Here is a 23,386-nt window from a genome sequence, read left to right as displayed (position 1 = left end):
CTCCTCTGGCGACTAGAGACGAGAGAGCACGGTCATATTTCTACTCTGTCGGCGTTTATGGAAAGAGGAATGTGTGTTAGACCCCTCACCCTGCTCCCTGGGTTACTCGTCAGGGCCCACATGTCTGTATATTTGGGGTTGACGCGGTGCAATTAATTTGTATCTTGGATCTATACGCACACAACACGTAACACACAGGGAGGGTGTCGATGTCAGTATTTTAGCATAACCCGGGGGGTGGGGTGGGGTGGGGGACAATTTAGCGTTTTGTATTAAGTGCCAAGATTTCAACAGTGCAAAACAGTCCCGGGGAACAGCTGTTGTCGGAGGAATCTTGCGGGAACGCGCGCGCGTGCGCGCGCGGACACACACACACACACACACACACACACACACGGAGGCTGCAGCTTGGGTTATCGGCTTCAGAAATTTTCCAGCCAGGACTTCTAAAACTGTTTTGGAGGTGCTCCTTCTGACCTGCTAGGGCTGGGGAGGAAACCTGGGTCAGCGCGCAGGCCAGCCCGGGTGGGGGCGGCGGCCTGCACGCGGATGGGGAGGCCTCGCGCTCAGGAACTTGGGGGCTGGAAAACTGGCCGGCCCAAGGAGGGACAGCTGTCGCTTACATTTTCTCTTTCGGCAGTGACAGTTCAATTTCCATGCTCCCGAGGCTAATAATAACGCGATTAGCGGGTGACCTGCAGAGACAGAGTTTTATGAATTCGTGTTCTTGTGGCCCGTTATGGTATTTGGGTTTAGTGCTGGGGAATTATTTTTATTAGTCGATGAAAAGAAAATTAAAAGGGGATTTATTTCCTCCGCTCGAGTTTTCCCCTGTATCTGAATGGGGGTGCCCGTCCACACGGACCACTGTGTGGGCGACCCGGAAAGGAACGCGTGGTTGATGTGTTTCCCACCTCTGGCCAGACCCTGTTTCCTCACCGCGTTTATCTGCTGTCAGCATCTCAGCTGGGCCTTCACACAGTTTAGTGGAAGTTCTTCCAGGCCTTAGGACAACTCCCGATTCGGGGAGCGGGTCTGTTTTACTTTCCCCGCGGTGGAAAAAGCGCACGTTATTGAACTGCGCGGCAGACGCCCGGTTTCCAGTGCTATTCTCTAGGGAACGGCCAGGACTCCCAGAGCCGTCCGAAGGCCGCACGCTCAAAAAGGACCAACACGCAGGGTCACGATCAGAAACTCAGCTCTAAGTTTTCTTTCCTCCGGTCTTTTCAGCCATAAGCAGGGAGAGAACAGTGAGGGCCTGGGGCAAGGGGAGACCAGTCCAGGGTCGTGAACGAGAGGACCTGGTGTCCAGAATGCTGTTCCCTCGCTCTTGCAGTTTGAGGGTAGAGAGTGACGACCTAACAGAACTTTACGTACCAGAGAGTTCGGTGGACCTGGCCTTATTACCTTCGTCATTTTTTTAAGGAAAAAAAAAACGGGCATTTGGTTTTTAGAAAACGAAATATGTTTGTGGGGCACTGGGGCCGAGGAAGAAGCCGGAAACGTAGAGCATTCCCGGGCCTTCTGCGGAGCCGGCCTGCCGGCGGGGCCTGGCCACGTCGCAGGCTGAGGGGACCCCAGTGGGAGATCTTGTCCCCTGGAGATCTCCAAGTTGGAGTTCGCAGTGGCCAATGCTTTCGTAGGAACCGGGCGCTGGATGAGAAGAAAAAAAAAGAACAACAACTCTCAAAAAAAGGGCACGGTGGCTTGGAGACTAGGCAGGCCCGGGAGCGCAGGAGGCGGAGCTGCAAGCTCAGTCTGCCCGGGGAACGGTAGTGGAAGGCAGGGCCAGGGCTCGGGGTCTTCTGCGTGTCTTTCTTTCTTTTTGTCTCTGATACAGCACTCTGACAGACGCACACAGCACCACATTTAATGGTGTGTGTATAATGGTGAAGGTGGGAGGTGGGGCCCCGGCCACTCCACTGTGCCCAGAGCCGTGTCTCTGCCTGGCTGGGCCTCTTGCAATTCTGTTTAACTCTCTCTTCCCAGTTAGGACCGGAGGGGGGTGGGGGCTGCTGCGTTGCTCGCCCACAGAGTCCGATAAGAGTCAGGAACAGAAGACAAATCAAAACAAGCAAAAAAACTACAACAAAACCCAAATTGTCACAGGGCTGGGGAGGGATTAAACGCTCGGGACAACCGCGTAGCGCAACCGTATTCATCCTTCTCCCCATCCCTTCCCTTCTCCGGGTACCATCGTCTCCCACCCTCCCTGCCCTGGCCTCAAATTTTCGGGAACCTCGGACCATCCACGGGTCAGATTTAATGTTTCGCTTCTGTTCAAAGACGTGGCCTTTTGCTTTTTCGCAGCCCGTTTTTCTTTCCGAGTACCGACTGAGCTGGCTTTAGTCCGCGCCCAGTGCCCGCAGGCTGGGGCGCCGACCTACAGCAGCGGGGGACCAGCCGGGCCTGCGCACTGTAGGCACTCACACATCAGAGGACACACAGTATGTATTTCAAAGTTTTCCACGGAGCCTGGTGGTCTCAAAAACTCCCCTCAGGGCCCTCGGGGCCTTGGAGAAGAGCCTGCGAGGTGCCCTCATTATTATGCCGGGGCCGGCACTCAGAGTCCTTTGGAGAGACCGCCAGTACTCTGCGTCCGCGGGCTGGGGAAGGTCTCAAAACCCGTCTTGGAGGAGCTTGGCTCTCGGGCACGCTCGCCCCCGCCTCTCCTGCAAAGCAACTGAGGCAACTTTCGCCGGGAACAGCTGCTCGGGCTGCGGCGGCCTTGAAAGTGTATTTCGGGCACGTGGCGGCGCCAACGGTGCTCCTACCGCAACCCAGTCTCCACCCGGTTCCCCAGCTCGGGTTTGGGCCCTTGCCGCCCAAATCCACATTCGAGTGCGGCTGAGGCCGAGTCTCCCGCGGAGCGAAATAATTTAAACCCTCTGCGGGGGCATTTCCCCTTAACAGAGCCCGCGGTCTCGAGTCTTGCAGCCGCGCGCTCTGGCGGCCTAAGGAGGTGGCGAAGTACGCGGGTGGGCACACAAAGCCGCACACGCAGGAACACGCGGGGAGAGCGGCACTCCGCGCACACGTGCGCACAGGACTGGCGCTCGCGTCTCCCCCGCACCGGTCTACGCAACCCCTGGTGAAACGAGACGAGAAAAGCTGCCTCAGTGCCCCAGGCCACTTTCTTCTCTCGCATTAGCAGCTGGTCCCGAGAGTTAATGTGCCCGTTTATGGCTTGTGTGCTCAGAGTGGAGCTCCGAGATTTTAATCTTGACACCACCCCTCTACCCATCCCCAACCCCCAATAGGGAAACACAAGGTCAAACGGAGGAAGTGACTCTTGACTGACGTTCCAGGAAGGGGAGAAAAAGCGATGAGTTGGAAACCGGTGGGGAGAATGTACTTGTGCGGGGCCAGTACCGGCCAGGGCGCAGGTCGGGCTGGGACCCCGGTGCAGCGGTGGGCAGCGACGCGCAAGGGTCTGCCTGGGGTAGAGTCCCCCGCAAGAAACCCTGGTCCCCGGGTGCTGCGCGCGCCCCTGCACCCGTTCAGGCCTCCAGGGTGCCGGGCCCACGCCCCGCGGACAAGCCAAGTGTGGGGGGCCTGCTGAACGTGAGCAAGGTTCCCGCCTGTTAGGTCCGAATGGCCTTCCGCGGCGGTTGTTCCTTTGGTAAGTGACCTTGTGTGAAGGAGTGGAGGATAGGCAAGATGCTGAATTAATTCGTCCTGTACCGGCAAGGATGGTGGTCTCTTGGGATGACTGCCAAACGATTTTTTCGCGCACCGTGGGACAGTGGCTAAACCAGACGACCTGTGGATGTGCGGGACGTTCAGGCCGCACCACCGTGGCCTGAGTGCTTGGGGGAGGGTATGGAGACATTTTGTATAACACTGAGGCCCTGGCACAGTAGCAGCCACTAGGAAGGAGGTAATTCTAACCCCCTCCATCCCAAAGACAGAGCGAAGTGCTGGAGGGCAGTGGGAGGACAGGCAATGGGGAGGCAGGACCATGGTGGCCAGAGTTTGGACTGCAGTGGAAAGAAGGTTTAGTGTGCTGTGGTTTGCACCTCATCTCCCCCAGGTGTGTTCCGAAACCTGTGCGATGGGTGTGGAAGGTGTGGCCGTAACAAGGGAGGGTGGGAGAACAGTCTTGGGATTTTTGGCCACGAAGTGCAGGGCAGCCCCTTGCCGGGCTCCCACGACACCCACCTTGCCCCCCGCCCGAAGACCGCAAGCCTAATGGGCAACCACGGCAGTCCTAGACAGAGCAGCTTGCAGGCCAGGCACTCTACGATTCTGAATTGACATCTCCCACGCCCCACCCAACGCTGTTTCTCATCAAACACGTTTTGGGGGCTTCAGAGCTGGCCACTCTGGGTTTTCTGATTTTACAGGTAAAACTCCTAGAAGGAAAAGTTCGTGAGGTGCTTGCTGCTCACGCAGGGAGACAGGGGCATTCACTTTCTTAAAGTGGAGTTTGGACTGAAATTATGTTGACACGCACCCGCTGTCGTTTTCCTGCCCCCCCATACCAGTGACTTCAAATGGCATCATAAGCGTCTTTTAATTATTATGGAAAACTAGTTTGAGATCTCTTTAGTTAACACGCCCTGCACAGGAGGAGCTTCTGAAGGAGGGTAGGAGATGCCTAACCTGGGGGCCAAAACTACAATCATGGGGGTGGGTGGCTCGCGTTCCCCTATTGATTTGTATGATTGCCTTCGCGTGTGTGGACTAGTGTTTAATGGGAGCAAGTCCCTCGTCATTAATCCTTCGTATTAGGCCACAAGGAGAGAGGAACAAGGACATTCTGGCTCCCAAGACCAAAGCAGTTTATTCCTCCAAGCATCTCCAAGGGCATTGCTCATATTACTGAGTGAAATATTCCAGTTCTGTTACAATCATCCTCTCTATTGCCAAAAAATAATATTAAGAAGATGAGAACATTTTTTGAGAGTCTGATTATGGACTCTGATAAAAATTTATTTCTTGTACTAGGGAGGAAAATGACTACATTACTCCTGAAGTCTGTACATTCCTTCTCTATGTGACTGTAGGACTGTAGGTTCTTTTTTTTTTTTTTAAAGCAAGGCCGAACTCTGCAAATTCCAGGATAAAGAGCAGGCTGGCATTTCGCTTTCCTTTCTGGAAATACAGAAATCCATCCAATGATTATTCTGGGGTGTAGCTGGTTATTGCTTTCTTACTCCCAAAAGACGAAATCATTCAGCAGGAGAGACTATTTAAGTGGTTTTCTAGTTTTGACCTTTAGGGATACTTTTCCACAGGGAGAAGCAGGGAACTGGTGGAATGTGGAATCTCTCTTTCCTCCATGTGGTTTATTTTTGCTTTGCGTTTTCCTGGTTTCCAGAGAGCTTTGAATTTTATATGTGCCTGACTGAGATACCCAAGGGTCTGTACTGGGAACGGCAATTAGCAAATTTATAAATTAGGGTCTGTTTACACTTTGGGGGGCAAGGATAATCATTAGTTAATTTAAGGGAGGCCTTTGGTCTAAGTGTCAGGCTGGAAAAGGAGACTCAGCAGGGAGGACCGGAGGTGAAATGGGGAGAGGCGGAGAATTCGCGCAATGGGTGACGACAAACCGACATTTGCTCGGTGCCATTAATGGCTCCACTTGGGGGCAGGATGTCTTGCTGACTGCAGACTGGTGACTAGCTTTGGATACCAGCGGTGAAAATAGGCCTTGAAACCACTCCCTCTCGTCCTGTGCTCCGTGTCAGCCGGTGTCGAGCGTTGGTTGCCCTTTGTGCACGAGCATTCGAAGCATTCAAGACTGTGTACACGAGTGCAGGTGTTTGTGCACAAGTCTGTGTGGGGACACCAGGTTCTGAAATGGGACTCAGAGAATATTTCAGGGAAAAGAAAGAGCCTTGAGTGTGTGTGTGTGTGGCCAGTTTAACAAATTGGGAATGCCTAAAATTTGGGGGTCAAAAATGTTGTCATCGCTAGACATCCTTTGACAATTCAAGAGAATCCCAAATTTGAAAATTCCACTTATTGGCAGAGAACAGGGACGTCACAGATTCAGTTGAAAAGACAGGGAGAGTGAGAGTTTTCCTAACTCAGCTTGGCATTTAATTCTGTGAAGAATGCCCTCTTCCTTTTGGAGGGGCGGAATGCTGCCTAGTGTTCTGCGGAGTAATTAGCTTCATGTCCTCCCACGTTAAGGGACTCATTGAGAGAAACCGCGATAATAATTACGAGTAATAGAAGTAACGAGTAAAACATTGTGATTCGGGAATATAATTCAAGACCGTAGGCAACATATGCAAAACTATAGTTGCTGAGGCTCCAGTGGGCTGTCACCAAACGGCCACACACTTTAGAGGATTAAAAAAAAAAGAATCAAACAAACCCTTAATTCTGGATTGCACACCCAAGAGCCTAATTTAGCCTGCTTTTAAAAATCAAAACACTAGAGACGACAGTTGGGTTTCCTTGGAGGGCATCGCTAGAGGTCATTGTCATTACCCAGCCGGCAGCCTTGGAGTTTCAGCGCCTAGTTCTCCACAAGGTGAATCGAAGTCCTTATTCCGAACCCCCTCCGCCCGGTCCTCGCAGCCCCGCGGCCCGGAGCGGATTGCCCAAGCCCCGGAGCGGGGCTCAGAAAGCCGCTGACCCTCCTTCTCTTCGCACCCCCCCCCCCCCCACTTCCCCTCACCTCCGCATCCTGTCCGGGTCCCTTCCCCCAGCCTCCTACGCACACATTGAAAACGCCCCCTTTTTTCCCCCCAATCTCGAAAAAATTTCAGATGACGTTTCACCGAGGAAGGAATCGGGATTACGTCTCTTCCCGAGAAACAGGCCTGGGGACAGCGGGCAGCTCTGGGGAAGCTTCCCGAGTCGGCGACTCGGGTCGCTGCCGCGTCCGCCCCGCGCCCTCCGCCCGCGCCGGGGTCTGGCGGCGGGAACCGCGGCGCGGCCTCCCGGCGCTGGGCCCCCCGCGCCCCGCTGCGTCTCTGCGCGTCTGTGCGGCCGCCGGGCCTTGAAACCGGGGCCGCGGCGCCCTCGGCCCTGGTGAAATGCAGAGACCCAGGGGTGATCGGGAAGGCCTTGGTGAAAGACCCCCTTCTCCCCCTCCCCCAAAGTCGGGGAGAAAACCCCCAAACCAACCAAACACCGAACGGAACCCGTGGATCTTACACCTCGCGCCCGGAGGGGAGTTTGAGCTTTTGCTTTCATCAGACTGAACAAATTTTCGAGGAATCAGACCGACTTCAAACATTAGCAATTAGGAACTAAGAATCCCTGGGACTGAGGAATTTTTAATCCCTAACCATTTCCAAATGGGTAATTCTACGTCCGCAAATATCATAGCCGGTCCGATAGGAAGGAGAGTCGTGCTGACGGCTGCAGACGCGCGGAGGAACCCCGAGTGTTGGGGCCCGGACAGCCGAGGCGCCCCACGCCCAGAAACCGGCATTGCCCCCCACCCACCCCCCAGACAAAGGGACAGCCCACGATCGCCCTTCACACTCTTCTGCAGATGAAAAACAATGTAGTGATTCATTTCTTAAAAAAGAAAAGGAAAGAAAAGAAAAGAAACCGCCCAACTTTGCAAAGTAAATTGAGAAATGGCCAGAAGCCGGCGGTACTGGCTTCCCTTCCTGAGCCGAGCGGGAGCACGGAGGGAAGTCCTGCCCCCGGGCATCCTCGCTTCAAAGCGTCAATCACACCAGAATTGAAACCTGGGGGCCAGGTGACTTGGGTGGCTCAGGGCTAGAGCTTCCGTGCTGGCTTCTGAAAAGCAAACAATTGATCTTCCCAGTGGAGGGGCAGGCGTTTGTGCCGATGAGTGATTGTAAACACAGCGATTCTGTCTCTGGGTTTGACAAAGCTTCCTTCACTCGGAAGCCTAACAATGTATGTATGTATGTATGTATGTGTGTATTTTTGGCGGCAAAGCTAAGGGATATATTATACATAAAATACTATAAATCTATGTACTATTTAGAAAAAAAGGTTTAGTTAGAAAATGAATCGTATAGGCAAGCTTGCAGAGGAATAGTGAATTGTAAAACATTTCAGAAACCTTAACTGCTCATGTGGATATAAGTCTTGACTGCAAAGCTTTCCACACAGGCCTTCACACTCTAGATTATATCCATGTATGACGGTGGGAAGAGGGCTAGACCAGCTGAAATGAGACCTAGATTCTAGCGCTAGCTTTGTCATTCATATTGGAACTAGGGATGTTTGTTTTCAAGGCAGACAAATATTGAAAAAAAAAGTTTTAAAGTTGTTTAGTGGACACTATTAGGGTCTCAGTTGTTGGTTTGCGAAATGAGGGGCAGATGCTCAAATGACACCTGAGGCCCCTTTAGCTGTAAGAATCTGATCCTGTAAACTTTTTAAAAAAACAACCATTTCTCCTAATGCACCTTGGCCGTCCCTTGTCTCATCCTGCACTTTGCTGGCACGAGGGAAGCTTTCCTGCAGTGGTAGAAAGCAACAGTACAGCAACACAAAGCCAGGAGGAAAAAAAAAAAGAAAACAGATTTTTTTTCTTGAAAAGTTTTTAGATTAATATCACATGTTCAGAAGTCCTGAATTGGTGATTTCTAGTCCTTTGTGTTTGATGTAACCTATTGTTGCTTGTGTGAATGCCCAGGGCCCTACTGCCAAAAACAATTCTATGGCATCAGTGGATTTAAAGGAACTATAGGTTATTTTATGCTCTGAACATTTTTTGTGCCACCCCCACAAATAGCTGAAAAACTCTGGATCTGAAAAACGAAGACTGAGAAAAGCCAACTTCACCACTGGTAAATTGAATTGGTGGAAGCCCGCCCCTCAAACGATCAGTTGCCCCTCATTACTATTTGAGCCCAGTGGAAAGCACTGGTGACTATTTTCCATGTCTAGTCTGCTAAGCTGAGATCTGGATCTGGCAGAGATGCGAGAATGCTAAAAGGATGACTTAGTAACAGGCAAAACGCTTGTCAACAAGATAGATCAGAAGACAGCTTAGCATTCAAGACCTCTATTCATAGCCGCTGAACTTGAAGGCAGGGTCAGACAAAAAAGCTGGGCCCCCGAATTCACCTAGGAGGGTTTCTCAGGTTTCTATCTTCGGGGACTTTATTTCCTTGCAGACTTCTACAGCTGGGCTTCACACCCTAGTGACAGCTCCCCACCCTCGGTGATGCCCCCTCCCCTGTGCACATTTCTGTCATCCGTGGAGCTTGTGGATGGACCGGTCATCCACTCTCATTGCTGCCCTATAACCGCTGTGGGGCCGGGGCCTTGTCTTCGTTGCCTCTGTATCTCCAGAGCCTAGCACTTAGTAAGTAAGTAATAAAAACACAGTGGGTGTACAACACAAACAATGATAACAAGTAGTAACATGTATGGAGCACTATGTGCCAGCCACTGTCCTAAGTTATATGTAGGGCTATTATATATATATTCCAAGTATATATCTATCTATATAATATATATCTAAATAATAATATGCAACAATTATATATTTCAAATAATATATAATTCTATATATTTGTATACGTAATTACTTATACATAATGCATAAAATTCTAAAACACACTAATGAAATAGATACTCTTACTATCATTCTATTTGGTGTGATGAATGAACGAGTGATAGGATAGAGTGGCTGAAGGCTCGGGTCCTTGGGGTGAGACTGCTCGTGTCTGAGGCTGGGTCCCAACACGTGCTACTTGTATAACCTTGGGCAAGCTACTGAATCTCTCCCGAGCCCAGTTTCTACATCTGTGAAATTGTACTAAAAAACGTATTCGTCAAAAGGTGGTCGTGAGGATGAACTGAGCTAGTGTACATAAAGAAACAGAGAACTTAGCGCCATGCCTATTATTCCTGTCAGTTGAGTGGATCGTGATTACTCACCGTGGTGACCACCTTAGATAAGACATAAGATGTTGCTGCAGATTGTCATGCACAGGGGCCCCCACCCTCGCCCCCAGTCTTCTGCTTTAAAGGCGATGTTGGACTGGGAGTGGGGTCCCCCTCGGTGTGCAGCCTGTGGTTAGAGGCAGAAGGCGGAATCTGAGTGCTCGTGCTGATCAGGTCAAATGTATAGAACTTTGAGAGCTGCTGCTACTCAGGGTTTCACTGAGGCAGGTGCCAGCACCCCAGGGAGCACCTAGGGGAGGGAGAGAGGCTTCTAAGGGTGGGGATCAGCCTCTGGCATAAGGTAGGAAAAGGGGGTGGTGCTGGGGAGCCCCAGCTTTACCAGCTCCCCAGCTGGGCTCTGGCAGAAGACAGAAGGGCCTTTCTGAATGCAGGAAAGTAAAAGAACACACGCATGTTTCTTTGTGGTTACTTTCTGATATTTATACCTAAAGCCCAGAAATCCCCCAAAAGTCAGGTCTAGGAACTAAGGAAGATTCATTTGCGTAAGGCCTTTGTTTGTAAGGCCTGGACTTGTATGGACCCCGGGATTCTGGGCAAGAGGAGCCAGTTGCACCAATTAGGTGGGGCTGCGGTAAAAAGGTTTGTAGGTGTTGTTTGTGAGGGCGAAGGTGCATCCCCTGGGGAAGAGGATCAGAGGAAGGGTACCTGTCAAGGTCTCCCCGCTTCGAGGAGCCCAGGGCACGTCATCAGCAGCGTTCAGGCCCTGCCCGCCCATCTAGGGGAGGAGGCTGATGCTCTGTCTTAGCTGGATTTCAGGCCTCAGGTTCGAAACAGCCTCTCTGCCCCACGTTTTATCTCCAGGACAGATGTTTCCACACTTGCCCGGCATCATCTATCTCAGAGCGCCCACAATGCTAACCGGCATGAGAGAACTCCCATGGACCACTGGTGCACCCTGAACCAGGCACTGTACTGATGGTTTCACTCCCATTCTCTCATTGCATGCCCCCAAAGTCCTCAAAACGAGGTAATTATTTCCCTATTTTATAGATGAGGAAATTGGGGCTCAAGCAGAACGAGTAACTTGCCCACGGACACACAGCTGCAGTCCCCTCGAAGGGGACTGGCCAGAATTGAAGTGCAGCTCCCTGTGACTCCAGAGTTAAGGTCCTTAACCACTTGCCTCCCCCTGCAGATGGCTCTTCCGGGCTCTAGGGGGAACTTTGAACTTACTTGGTTGAAAATGTATGCTTGCTGTTCATTCTGCTCCCCCAAACAGAAATTGTTAAGTCACAAATGTCAGAGAGCTGGTTACAGTTTCTGGGTCTCTATCTTCCTTTCTCCTTGTTTTTAGTCCCTGTAATCCTCAAGTGCCTTCTCCCTACCAGCTAGTAGGAACCACACGGGGTTGAGTTTCTAAGCCGTGGCTTTGGAATGGCGCATGCGCACGCAGTCTTCCCGGCGTGACTCGCTTTGCCTTGGATGCACAGAAATCTCAGTGTCTGAAATGCGGTGGCCACATATTGAATTTGATCTAAAGCCTCCTCATCCTAAATCCCCTTGTGCAGTGAAATGCAGAGTGCTCTGTTTTACCCATTCCCTTCTCCATTCACCACGGGATGGAAAGAATCTGATTGGTAATTGATTCAAAATGGAACAGCTTAGAAATGTATCAGTTGCAGTGAGGAGCAATTCGTGCATTTCTAAGTACTGCTGGGTTGTTGTTTTTTTTTCCTTTCCAAACTCAGCAATCACAGCTGAAATCCCTTTGCCATGGATTGAATTTACAAAGGAAGAGATTCTGATTTCCACAGTGGCTTCTTTTTAATGCCCAAGGATTAGGAAACCGCCTTGAGGACCCACAGCAAGTACACCCTCTCTCAGAGTCGCGGCTTCGACTTTAACCTCTGAGTGACTGCTCTGATTCATTTATTTTGTAACAGCTCTATTGAGAGCGGCCTTGTTTGGTATGGGATCAGTTATTTGCAGAAATCTCTCATCTCGTTAAACACTTACAGCCCATGTGCTTTTGCTCTCCTGACACGCCATAAGTGGATGTGATCCCGGCAGTGAGTTGTGGGGCACATTGGTTTTCAGGGGGTTTGGGTCCACCTGTTCACTGTCTTTCCATCAGTTTTCCTCCCACTCCAACCAACCTTCCTCTCTTAGGAAGTCTGGTGTCTCCAGCAGGGATTTGGAGAAAAACTAAACCCCCAGCTTTCGGTGGGTGGACTTTAGCATTAATGTGTTTCTTGGCTCTCTCGATGTGAAGTCTATCATATTCATGTTTGTTGTGCCCAGTGATAGAAGAGTGGCTTTTTAGAACTAAAGAGAAAAAGATGTAAAGTCCATGTCTGTTTTAAATCTTTGCTTTCTCTTGCCCACCCTGCTCTGTGCAGGCAACGATTGATGGGATTTGATAAGCTCTTGTAGCAACAGAAGCATATGAATCTCTGGGCCCATTTCCTTTCCCAAAGAACCCAGGTGGAGCCAGACTCTTGAAATATAGAGTGTGGCAGAGGATGAGGTGAATGCTGCAATCTAGGGTGATTTACTGGATCTTACCCAGGAGATCTGTCCAATTAGAAATGTAGATTCCGCAAGATAGGAAAGCAGCCAGACCCGGCCCATTGGTTTTCCCTGCAGTGCTCGGAGCACTCGCTGCACGCCCAGCAGTAATCCTGGGAACGCTGGGTCTCATCTGCTGCAACGGTGCATTACCCAGATTACCCCGGGACACCATAGAGATTTGAGACATCTCCTTGATATTCTGACTGGGTGGTAGGGACCGCAGGAGGCGCTTCCTGCAGACACGAGACCGTTTGACTGCTGTAGGGGTGAACAAATGGTAAACCGAGCCCAGGCATGTGTGTGTATGTGTGTGTATGTGTGTGTGTGTGTGAGAGAGAGAGAGGGAGGGCCAGGGGAGGCGTGTTATGAAGGGTTGGGTGTAACGGTTCCCCAGCCTGCGTGGGCGAATTGGTTCCGGATGTTAACATTTTTTTTTGCTTGGGGCTTGACTACATTCTCCTTTTTCTTTGCCTGTTTTCCTGCCCAAATTGTTAGGCCTCCACAGCTGTGTGGCTCATCGCTGGTGAATGTTGAGCATGACAGATCTGGCTTTAGGGGCCGTTTTGGGGCATGCGTTTAGGTAGACTTCTGAGAGGGTTTCACCCAGCAACTTTCCTGAACTTTGAGTCCTGTTCTGTCCATCTTGTTGGCGGAGTCCCAGTTCTCCCGTGCACTGGATGGCCTCTGTTGGGGATTGAGGATGACTTGTTATAGAAAGCAGATGGTCCTGCATATCCTGGAAGCAGGAGAAACTGGCTGGGGTGGGAAACTGGGACAACGGAGAGCATGAAGTCTGGGTCAGGCTTTCCCGATGTAGTTCTGGCTGTGTGACCTTGGGCAGGTGAGTGAACTCTGGGCCTCAGTCGTGCGCAGAGAAAATGAGGCACTGAAGCCGGCTGCGGGGCTGTCGTGAGAACAAAGAGCAGAGTGCTCGGTGTGGTGCCAGTCGCATAGACAGTGCCCAGTGTCCTCACCTGTCTACCTTGCTTATAATTATACTTTTGGTAAACTGAGAAAACTCAGACACCCTTCAGTGTTGTGATGAGAAACCTTTTGGTGAGTGTCAGACACAGGATTGTTCCTAACTACCCTCCTTAGCTCATCTCCACTGATGGCCTACCCATAGCACAGCCCCTCACACAGTTTGACTCTTTTTATAATTGACAGATACATTGTATAAGGTTGAGGTGTAGGTTGAGGCGTACGATGTGTTGGTTCATACATTCCTATGTGACAATGTGATGGCCACCTTTTATGGTGAGAACATTGAAAACCTTGTCTCTTGGCAACTTTAAAGCGTACAGCGTAGTGTCAGCTTCCAACTGCAAGTTTGTGTTCCTTACCCACATCTCCCCCTTCCCCACCCCCAGCCCGTGGCAACCACCATTCTGCTCTGTTTTAATGAGTTCTGCTCTTCTAGAGTCAACATATAAGCAATACCATACAGAATATGTCTTTCTCTGTCTGCTTTACTTCTCTTAGCACAATACCCTCAAGGCCTACCATGCTGTCACAAAGGATAGGATTTCCCTCATTCTCATGGCCATACGATATTTCATTGTGTATGAGTGTGTTCATACATATATATCTCGCATCTTCTTTATCCATTTATCCATTGGCGGACACGGGTAACTTTTATATTTTGGCTCTTGTGAATAATGCTGCAACAGACACGGGAGCTCGAGATCCCGTTTTCATTTCCTGGATGACTTTTGTGTCATCCTCCACGCAGCTGCCTCTGCTTCTCCTTCTGTTGGGAGCACTTTTCTCCTTCTCCTCCCCTAAGTTCCTTCTGAAGAAAGTTTACCCTGTTTTAAAGACCAATGCGACAGAAATATCCCAAGATGAAAAAGGGAAATTTGGTAGAAATATTAACCGACGGGATGTACAGAGTCAAACACGAGAGGACTCCGAAGGAACCCGCGTGTGCCCACGCAGAGCTCACATGCAGTTGGGGTGCTGCTGCTGCGATGGGAGAAGGTTCTCGTTGTCACCAACTTTATTTTCACCGGGAGCCTGCTAGGGGGAGATCTTTCAGGGGTCTGTGGTTTCCTCTCAAAATGGTGCCAGGTGTGCTTCTGTGATTTTAGAGTCACAAGGTAATCCGCGATGCTCAAAGGTGTAGCCGAGATGGTGAAAGTACAGGGGTGCCCTGTAGACGACCATCACCAGAAGCTCCTCTTGAGAGGAGGTCTTCAGTAGGCAACCTGAGTAGACTGTTTCTGAGTGAGGTTCCTGTCCTGCCCTGAGCTTCCTAGAATTCCCGAGGGCTTCATATTAGCAGCAGACTAGGAATTTGACTTTAGCCCTTTATTTCCTTGGCTGGATACACACCTGTTCTCTTCTGCAGCCTATTAGATTGGCATTAACCTGCAGGCTCGTGGACAGTCAAGGCCTGTAGCTGAGGAGAGAGTGACTTTGACCGACTCTGTTCTGCGGCCACCTTTGTGCATATGTACACGCACAGACAAGCTGACATGGTGCTGTTTTTATAATTTTTATTTATTTTTATATTTTATTTATTCTTAGAGAGAGGGGAAGACAGGAAGAAAGAGAGGGAGAGAAACATCATTGTGTAAGAGAAACATTGATGAGTTGCCTCTCACACACACCCCATCAGGGGACCGGGGCTGCAACCCAGGCATGTGTCCTGACTGGGAATTGAACTGGTGACCTTTCATTTGCTGGACAACACTCAACCAAATGAGCCACACTGGTCTGAACTCATGCAGTGCTTTTGATCAATCCACTCACTGAAGAATGGGTAAAGGTAAAGCCTATAAAAATGAATCCTTTGTACCTTTCTTATGACATGGACCACGTTTTACCTTGAGTGAAAGCTTTCCAGAGGGTGCATTTGTTTTATGAGCTGAGGATACTGGGGAGCCCTGGAGAGCACTGTGTCTTACTCATCTCAGAATCCCTGTGAGTGCCCTGTGAACATTTGTTAAACTCAACCAGTCGTTGTCAGAAGTTAGTGATGGGGTTTTGTAGCCTCTACAGCCACTTTACAGATGATTTGGCTTCAGGATGGTCCTGGAGGCCAGCAGGAGGTGTCTGCCAGTTACCTCTAGGTGTGATCTTGGACATGTCAATTGATATCTTTATAGTCTCAAGTCTTTATCTTAATGGAGATAAGACCAGTGGATTTTAGGAAGAAGGTTAGGAGATCCAGTGATACTACTAACAAGACATTTTTTGTAGCTAGAAATTGCTGAATGCCTCCTTCATGGAGTTTTTCAGAGCTCTCTCCTAATGAGGTGTTTGCATTTAGAAATGCAGTAAGTTTGTGGGAGTAACTGTACCCCACCTTTCCCTAGTTGTTTCAGACCTTATGTTCATGGCAGCCTCTGTTTTCTGTCCAGCAAGGGAGAAAAAGAAATAGAGTAAAAGGCAATCTGAAAATCCCCAGTGTTAAACAGAAGTGCAGAAATATCTCTAAATGGAAGACAGATTGCCTGAGGTTGCCTAAGAACATGGAGCTGGGTTAAGCTGAAGCAGAAGGATAGAAATTCTTCTTGCCTTCCCATGAGCAGTGGGAATTATGTGAGTGAACTGACTGGGGGTGGGGCGGGGCAGGGGGTAGTGAGTGTGTGTGGGGTGTCCCAGTGTAGGGCTCAGCCCCATGATGAGGGAGCAAGCATGTTGTTGAAAAGAGAAAACCCTCTGAAACACAAGGTAATCTCTGAGCAGGACGGAGGGCTGAGGAAGATGGGACAGCCCATGGGAATGCATTCAGAACATCACAGTCACAGAGAAGAGTCAGGGACCGAGATACACAAAGTTTTAGTTACTATTAGGTACCTGTCAAATTACCTGTGAAATCCTTAGTACTGCCCTGGGTCTGGCTCAGGGGGTCCAGGCGAAAAAGAACCTCAGTTGCCTATTTCCTGGGGTCCTTTGTCTGGTGGCCTGCCTTGCTGCTCTGTGCAGCTGGGACTTGCTTTGGAGGAGAACGCCCTCCAAACGTGTCTTTGTGTGGGCCCTCGGCTACCAAGCCCACAGCAGGGGCTGATGGCTGAGCCCCACCCAGTGCTGTCATGTGCTCTGCAGGGCTGGTGGCGTCCGAGCCAAAGTTAAATTGCAAACACGGCAGAATGGAGACCAACTTACAGGGTGCTGACGGACGGGGGTGAGTTAGTGCCTTGAGCTCCAAGCCGAGCGAGGAGAGAGTTTCTCAGCACCACGTAAGTAAACAACCAGGGTGACTCCGAGTCTCTCTCTCTCTTAAGATTGATTGTCTTTGGTCCTGAATTGTGAGGACACGTCCTCAAGATGAGTTTGTGGGCCCCTAAATCCTTTTTTATTTAACAATTAGTAAAAGTACTTTCCTCTTGTATTTGCTTTATATCTCGCTTTTCAAAGCGATGGAGTTTACAGCTTTATACCAAAATGTAAGTAAGGAGGTTAAGCTAGTGCTTATACACATTTTTGCAGGCAAATGTCATCTGATTTAAGTCCTCTAATCTATATTCAGTATAAAAATTTAGATCTCAGGGGTGCTGGAGCAGCTTGGGGGCATGCATTTCTCTGAAGTAGGAGAAAGATCCTCAGTAGCCTTGCCCCATGCTCCCTCAAGCCAGCTGGGCTACGACCTTGAGTTTAGGACAAATCTGGAAACTCTGCTTGCCAGGTGAGTCCACAGGGCTGCACCCCTGACCCCAGGTTCTAGAAGGTCAGAATCAATAACAACCACAGACAGTCACCCCAGAAGGTCCCTGCCTCCTGGTCCCTGTGATATCTACACAGACTGAGCTCTCTTCTGTCTCACGAAGACGTGAGCCCTAGTGAGTGAAGGACAGCATGGGATGACCTTGAGCTGCAGGATACTGGGGAAAGCCTCTCCTTTGAGCTTTGCCAGGTACAGGGAGTGAGTGCCTTTGTCCAGGATGCCGAGGAAGTTGGTACAGATCTGCCGGGGAAAGAAATGTTCTGACCACCGTGCCTGTTGCCTTTCATTACTTGTAAAATAGCACAGCCCAGATCTTGTTAACGGTCCTTGCCATAGTGATGATGACATTCGGGCCATTTTGTCTTAGGAAAACCCCAAAACTGACTTTCTAATCTCATCCACGTTTCTACTTCTCAAAACATCATGAAGCACCCAGTCCTCAAGATTGCACCTGAAGCCTGGTGTCTGTGCCTGGTCAGACAGGGAAGCCCCTGTGCCTGGCTCGGGGCCTGCACTCGCTGCAGACTGTAAGCCAACACCCACATCACATGCGTCGCTGTGGAAGGGAAGTGGGGCCCCAATGCCCTCCTCCAGAGCCCGACCTGGAACCGCCAGCCTGGAACCGCCAGCCCCTCCAACAGGGTCCCGGGCTTAGAACATCCGGGTCTTTCCTTCTTTATCTGGTAGGAGGCAAATTCTGAAACAGCTTGTGTACCTACGAGTGCAACATATTATCCCCACCACTTTTGATATCTGAGTAGACTCTGTAAAGACATTTATCCTTAATTTGAACCAGTGGGACTTAGAGCTAGGTGTGCTATATCTCACTTTTTGGAATTAGGAAAATGTCACCAAATGTGTACATCGACTCTTTGGTGATAAACCGTTTTCACAGCGTAAACCCTTTGGTTGTTCCAGCATGAAATACTATTAGGGCCAAAAAAAATTCCACTGATAAAATGAAGACAAATTTCTATCACTTTGGCATATTCCTCACTGAAAACCAAAGCACCTAGTTCCAGGGAATTTCTTAAAGAGAAATTCACAAGATTCAACAAAGATCAACTTCTAAAACATGGCTTAAGCTATTGCTAGGGAAAAGGCCCCGATTCCATCTGCAGAGTGAAATTCTGAATGGAAAGTCCTACAAGAGAAAAATGGCAGGAACCTGCCTGTATCAGGTGGCTGGCGACACAGGCAGGTCCTCTGCATCCTGGTTTCTCATGGGAATGGGGGGGAAGGCAGCCTGCCCACTGGCCTCATCTCAGAGGTGGTAGAAAGTAGCCTTGTATGGCAGAGACAGGCTCTGGTTACTATTGCTGTTCTCTTCTAGACAATTAAAAAACATTTCCTATGAAAATCTCTCAACAAGAAAACACTACGACCCCTGGTGGACCTCTGGTGGACTGGGGTCATAGTTCATCCATCTGTAAGGCCATCATCCATAATAGCCTCATGTATTCTTGCTTGCTCTCTCTCACTTGAGTGTTCTATTTATATTTATTTATTTTTAAAGATTTTATTTATTTAGCTTTAGACAGGGGGGAGGGGAGGGAGAACGAGAAGGAGAGAAACATCAAGTGGTTGCCTCTCCTATGCCCTGCGACTGGGACCAAACCTGCAACCTAAGCATGGGACCTGACCGGGAATCAAACTGGTGACCTTTGGTTTGCAGGATGATGCCCAGCCCACTGAGCCACACTGCCCAGGGCTTGCTGGAGCATGTTAAAGCAAACCTCAGACTTTACGTCGTTTCACCACTAAATACTTAGGGTCATTTTCTGACCTAAATACAATGTCATCATCACATATAATGTGATTAATACCAATTCTTTGATATCATCTCAGTCAATCCATAGTCAAGTGTCCTTGATATGTTCCGAGGCTGTTAAGCCCTCATTGCCACCAACTTGTCTCCTCTGATTTGCTCACCTTTCAAGGATGCCTTGCACCAGACAAGGTTCTGTGCTAGACTGACTGCCCGGTGCATCTGAAGGTACTTTACCAGGATGCATCCTGGGGCCCCATCCCAGCAGCTCCTTTCAGGAGGTCTGGACAGGAAGGGGGAGGTGAAGTCTGTGCTTTAGAAAAGTCCTCAGATGATTCTGATGAGCAGCCAGGTTCAGGAGACCACTGTCTTTTCCTTAGGAATGCCTGGGAGACACGGGGCAAGTTAGTACAAGATTGGCGTATGATAAGAATGCTTTGGAACCTGTATTTTAAAATTACTGTAACCGTTCTACCAGCACCCGCAAAAATGTCACAACAGAGAACATTCCTTATTGTAGCAAGGTCAGAAAATTACTTTTCGCTTTAATGGGAATGACTCGTGGCGACTGAAATAACGTGGGGGCAATAGGTAATACCTGCTTACTGGCTCCCTTAGGCAAGTGAGGTTCAGGATGTTTTTCTGGTTGTGGCAAATACAACTTGTTATTTCACAGGGGTCACGGAAAATGAAACTCCTCCAGGGTTTTCACATTGGCAACAGAATACCATTCTGGAAGTGAGTTAAATTGGAATTAAATTTAATTTTATGCAGGTTAACTCAGGGAGCCCTGCCTAACATTCGCAGCTCAGACTGCTGTTGAGACCGGAATGATACACCAACTTGAATAAAACACATGTTTAAACGGAAAGCATTTCATTAACCTTTTCTTTTGTCTACAAGGCTTAAACCAACCGCTTTGTCTATTTTATTTTTGACTTGTCTTTTTCCCCCACTCGGTGGGCGGGTGGGACCCTCCTCACTGGTGCTGTGAGGGCGTGTAGCCCGTGTTTGTCTGGCATGAGGAGAACCGGAGCTTGGTGGTGGTGAACATAATATGTGAAGTTGTCTTGATTAAAACAGTGCCCAATAATGCTGCCGTGTACAGGTCATTTCTTTAATTACCCAGTGTTCCTATCGCTGTGAAATCTGAAATGAGCACCACTTATGGGGTTACTTTTGGTCCTTCGGTTTTGAAATTACTCAACCAGGGGGCTGACTCCGTCAAAACAATGCTAAATACATATGTTGGTTGATATGCTGTTACAAACATTACTACGAGCCACCCGCAGATTTCTTTACAAGTGTACAGTTTAATAAACAGCTGTTCCTCACTAGCCTGTATGCCTTGGCGTTTGGTGAGCCTGCATCTGAAAGCTGATACTGCAGGTATCACGGGGTCACTCCTCGTGTTTTTCTGCTGTGGCACTTTGCGCGTACCTTTAATAGCATACTGTAACGATGATATTGGAGTACAGTTATCTGCTCATGTGTCCCTTGGACCAGACCTGGCGTTTTCTATAGGTCAGGAGTCTGTCTTCTCTAACTCTGTATTTCCAAATCCTTACCTTGCCCCTGGCTTTTAATAAATGCTCAATAAATGTGTGTGGCAATGAGTGAATTAATCATAGCTTTGGGTTTGTGCTGAGCTCTCAGAATGACTCTTTCAACAGCTGAACCGATGGACTGGACAATTTAGTCCAATTGCTGGAAAGGCCACCTGTATAACACTGCTCATGTTTTACATCTATACAGCAGTCTATTCTTTCAAAGCACTGCGTGTCTTAGGATGGAATATCATGTTGATAACCTCATTTGATTCCCTCAAAACCACACCAAATGGAGCCAACAGTCATCTTATTTCAGAAGTAGGAAAACGAATGAAGCAAATTGCCCCCAAATCACAGCCAGGTATGAACAGATCTCACAGAACCGTTGGTTTCCCGTTAACACCTCCCGCCACTCCAGCCTCAGGACACCCTACTTCCCTTGCCCTGAGCAAGTAGTGGCTGGGAGAGTGGTGGGCTGGCGGAAGGTGGAATGCTGTTTCACGCTCTGAAGGCCTCCAACTGTGCAGTGGGTTTTCCTCTTGTCCTACAAAGGTCTGGCCTAGCGCTGGGCCAACAGGCGGGCGGCAGCGACAGGGGAGGTTCCCTTTACTCTTTCTGAGGAACCAGTGTTCCTGGACCCAGGATGTCCGCTGTACGTGGCCTCCACTCTGCCCACTGGGCCCAGGAGCACTGCCCTGCACTCTTAGTTAAGTCCCTGCTGAGTGACAGTGGTCACTGGGCACCTCCTTCTGGGGATGTGCCTCTGGTCACCTCTATACCTGTTAAATCGCTGTCCACTCTGCAAGTGAGTCAATGGGTTTTCCCTGAAAGACCGAACCCAGAATCACCTCTTGTTTCCCCTTGAGGTACCAGGCCCACCTCTGCGTGTTGGAACATCATGTTGACCTTGAGGTTCCATCCTCTAAGAGTTCTGACAGTTGTTACATGTCCAGCTCTTTTACTTATAACTTTTAAAAAACTCAGACAATTTGCACATATATAAACAATTCACAAATCACCGAAGAGCGTACACCCAGAAGTCACCTCCCACTCCGGTCTCCCAGTGGGCCGTCCCAGGATGAACTGCCACCACTGGTTTCTTTCGCCTCCTTCCAGACATATTATGTGGGGTGCATGAGCCGTTGCATATCCACATACAGACTTTAAAATTAAAAACACAAATTGTGGCATAATAAACATAGTACTTTGGACTTTATGACTTCAGTTTCAAACTGTTATACTGGAGATTGTTAAATCAACATACTTATAGGTTCCTGCTTCCCGCTGTTTTAAAAGCACCAAATATTCCATTGTGTGGATTTATCATAACTTTTATGGAACCCATTTTAATGGGCCTTTAGGTTGTTTTTAAGCATTCACTTCTATAAATAGAGCTCCATGATTACTTTTGGACACATTGGTGATAGCATTTATAGAATAAATTCTAGAAGTGGGCTAGTGCAGTTGAAGGTAGGCCATGTAAAGTTTTGAGGAATGTTCCAAGTTCCCCCCAAAAGAGGCCGTTCAGTTTACACCATGTCCACCCGCAGGGCATGGCAACCTATCTTCCCACCCACTTGCCAGCAATGTATTAGGAAGTGTTTCCACCTTTGCTAACTACTCTCCTTGTCTTTGACAAATGTTTGCAAAACTGATCTTGTCATAAGTTCTCTGCAGCTCTACCTCCACGTCCCTGTGCTTTCCAGGTACAGAGCTCACGTTTATAGGTCTGTGCGGGCAATTCTTTCTTCCCTTTAAACAGGCATAGGGTTTTGTTTAATCTCTCAGGCTTCCCTGCTCCTCCATTTATTACCAATCATTACTTTAACTTATTCGTTTAGGATCCTAGGGTGTAAGCCTTCGGTGCCGGAGGCTTTCAAGGTCCTGAGTAAATAAGACATGGCAGCAAACAGTTCTTGTTAGTGAGGCAGAGAATAAAAGGCATGTCACTCAGGGTTTCTGGGCGCAACTTTGGTTCAATTATCTTCAGATGTTTAAAATCAAGGCTGTTTCCAGACCATTTCAAAGAACAGCAGGGCAACCTGCTGAGAACTGTGTGAAATGAACACCCTGTTACAACTAATTAGTGTTACTGTTTTCCTTGCAGTCGGGGGCGAGAGGAAATATATGCGGGGTGTTTATCCCTTCCTGTAGTAGGAAAGAACTGGGACCGCTGGGAAGGCCTGGAGGGCGGGCCCAGAGTATGGTTCCCACACGACAGCGCCCACCTTCTCCAGAGAGGGGCAGAGAGCAGTGACGACCCAGGTTGCTTACTGATCCCAGGGCCCAATCCGTTTTTGTCCCATGTACCAGCTCTTCTGGTGGTTTTCACAAGAAGCCTAAGACAAATAGTCCGTTTGGTTAAATCCATCAACTATTCATTGAACACCTAACAGTATGGAGACGAGTAAGGAATGGCCTCTGCTCTATGGACTTTGAAATCTAGGCGCGCGCACACACACACACACACACACACACACAGAATGAGTAGGTAGGTATTTGGAGCCCCTGTAAGATTTCTAGGGGGATGGTGGTCGTGAGCTTAGACTGGGTTTGAATTGTGACTTTGTCCCTTACTGGATCTGAAAACTTGGGCAGGTTACTTAGCTTTCCTTGACTCCAATTCCTCACCTATAAAGGTTTGTTATGAGAATGGCATAAAGTCCCCCATAATTAGTGATTCAACACTGTTAGCAGATGTTTTGTCCTGGGGGCTGTGCCTCAGGAAGAGCCACGTGACAGTAGGAGCTAAGAGGATGGAGTGCGGGCCAGACAAGACGAGAAGGGGACGATCACAGTTTGGTGAGGACAGCTTAGGCCACGCGGCTGTGACAGGCAAATCCTGGGCGATCCTCCTGCACCCCAACTCGTGCTGTGCAAACATGGACTGCACCCCAACACAGCAGCAGCAACAGCCCCGTTTCAGTGGAGGGAATGACTTACACTTTATCACAGCAGTTCATTCACTCATTCAACAAGCACTAACCTAGGCAGACAGGCTACTAGGTGCTAGGAAGC

The 23,386-nt window shown here is 49.2% G+C and overlaps 1 protein-coding gene across 1 annotated transcript in view; it reads left to right on the top strand.

Moving 5' to 3' along the window:
• The window catches only part of TBX15 (T-box transcription factor 15), a 99,964-nt gene that overhangs the window by 1,181 nt on the left and 75,397 nt on the right, over positions 1-23,386 (top strand). The window lies entirely within an intron of this gene.

Source organism: Phyllostomus discolor, chromosome 14 (assembly GCF_004126475.2).
Source record: "Phyllostomus discolor isolate MPI-MPIP mPhyDis1 chromosome 14, mPhyDis1.pri.v3, whole genome shotgun sequence".
Lineage (NCBI taxonomy): Eukaryota > Metazoa > Chordata > Mammalia > Chiroptera > Phyllostomidae > Phyllostomus > Phyllostomus discolor.
The sequence above is the reverse complement of the archived record's forward strand: the minus strand, read 5'-3'. Positions and strand labels throughout refer to the sequence as shown.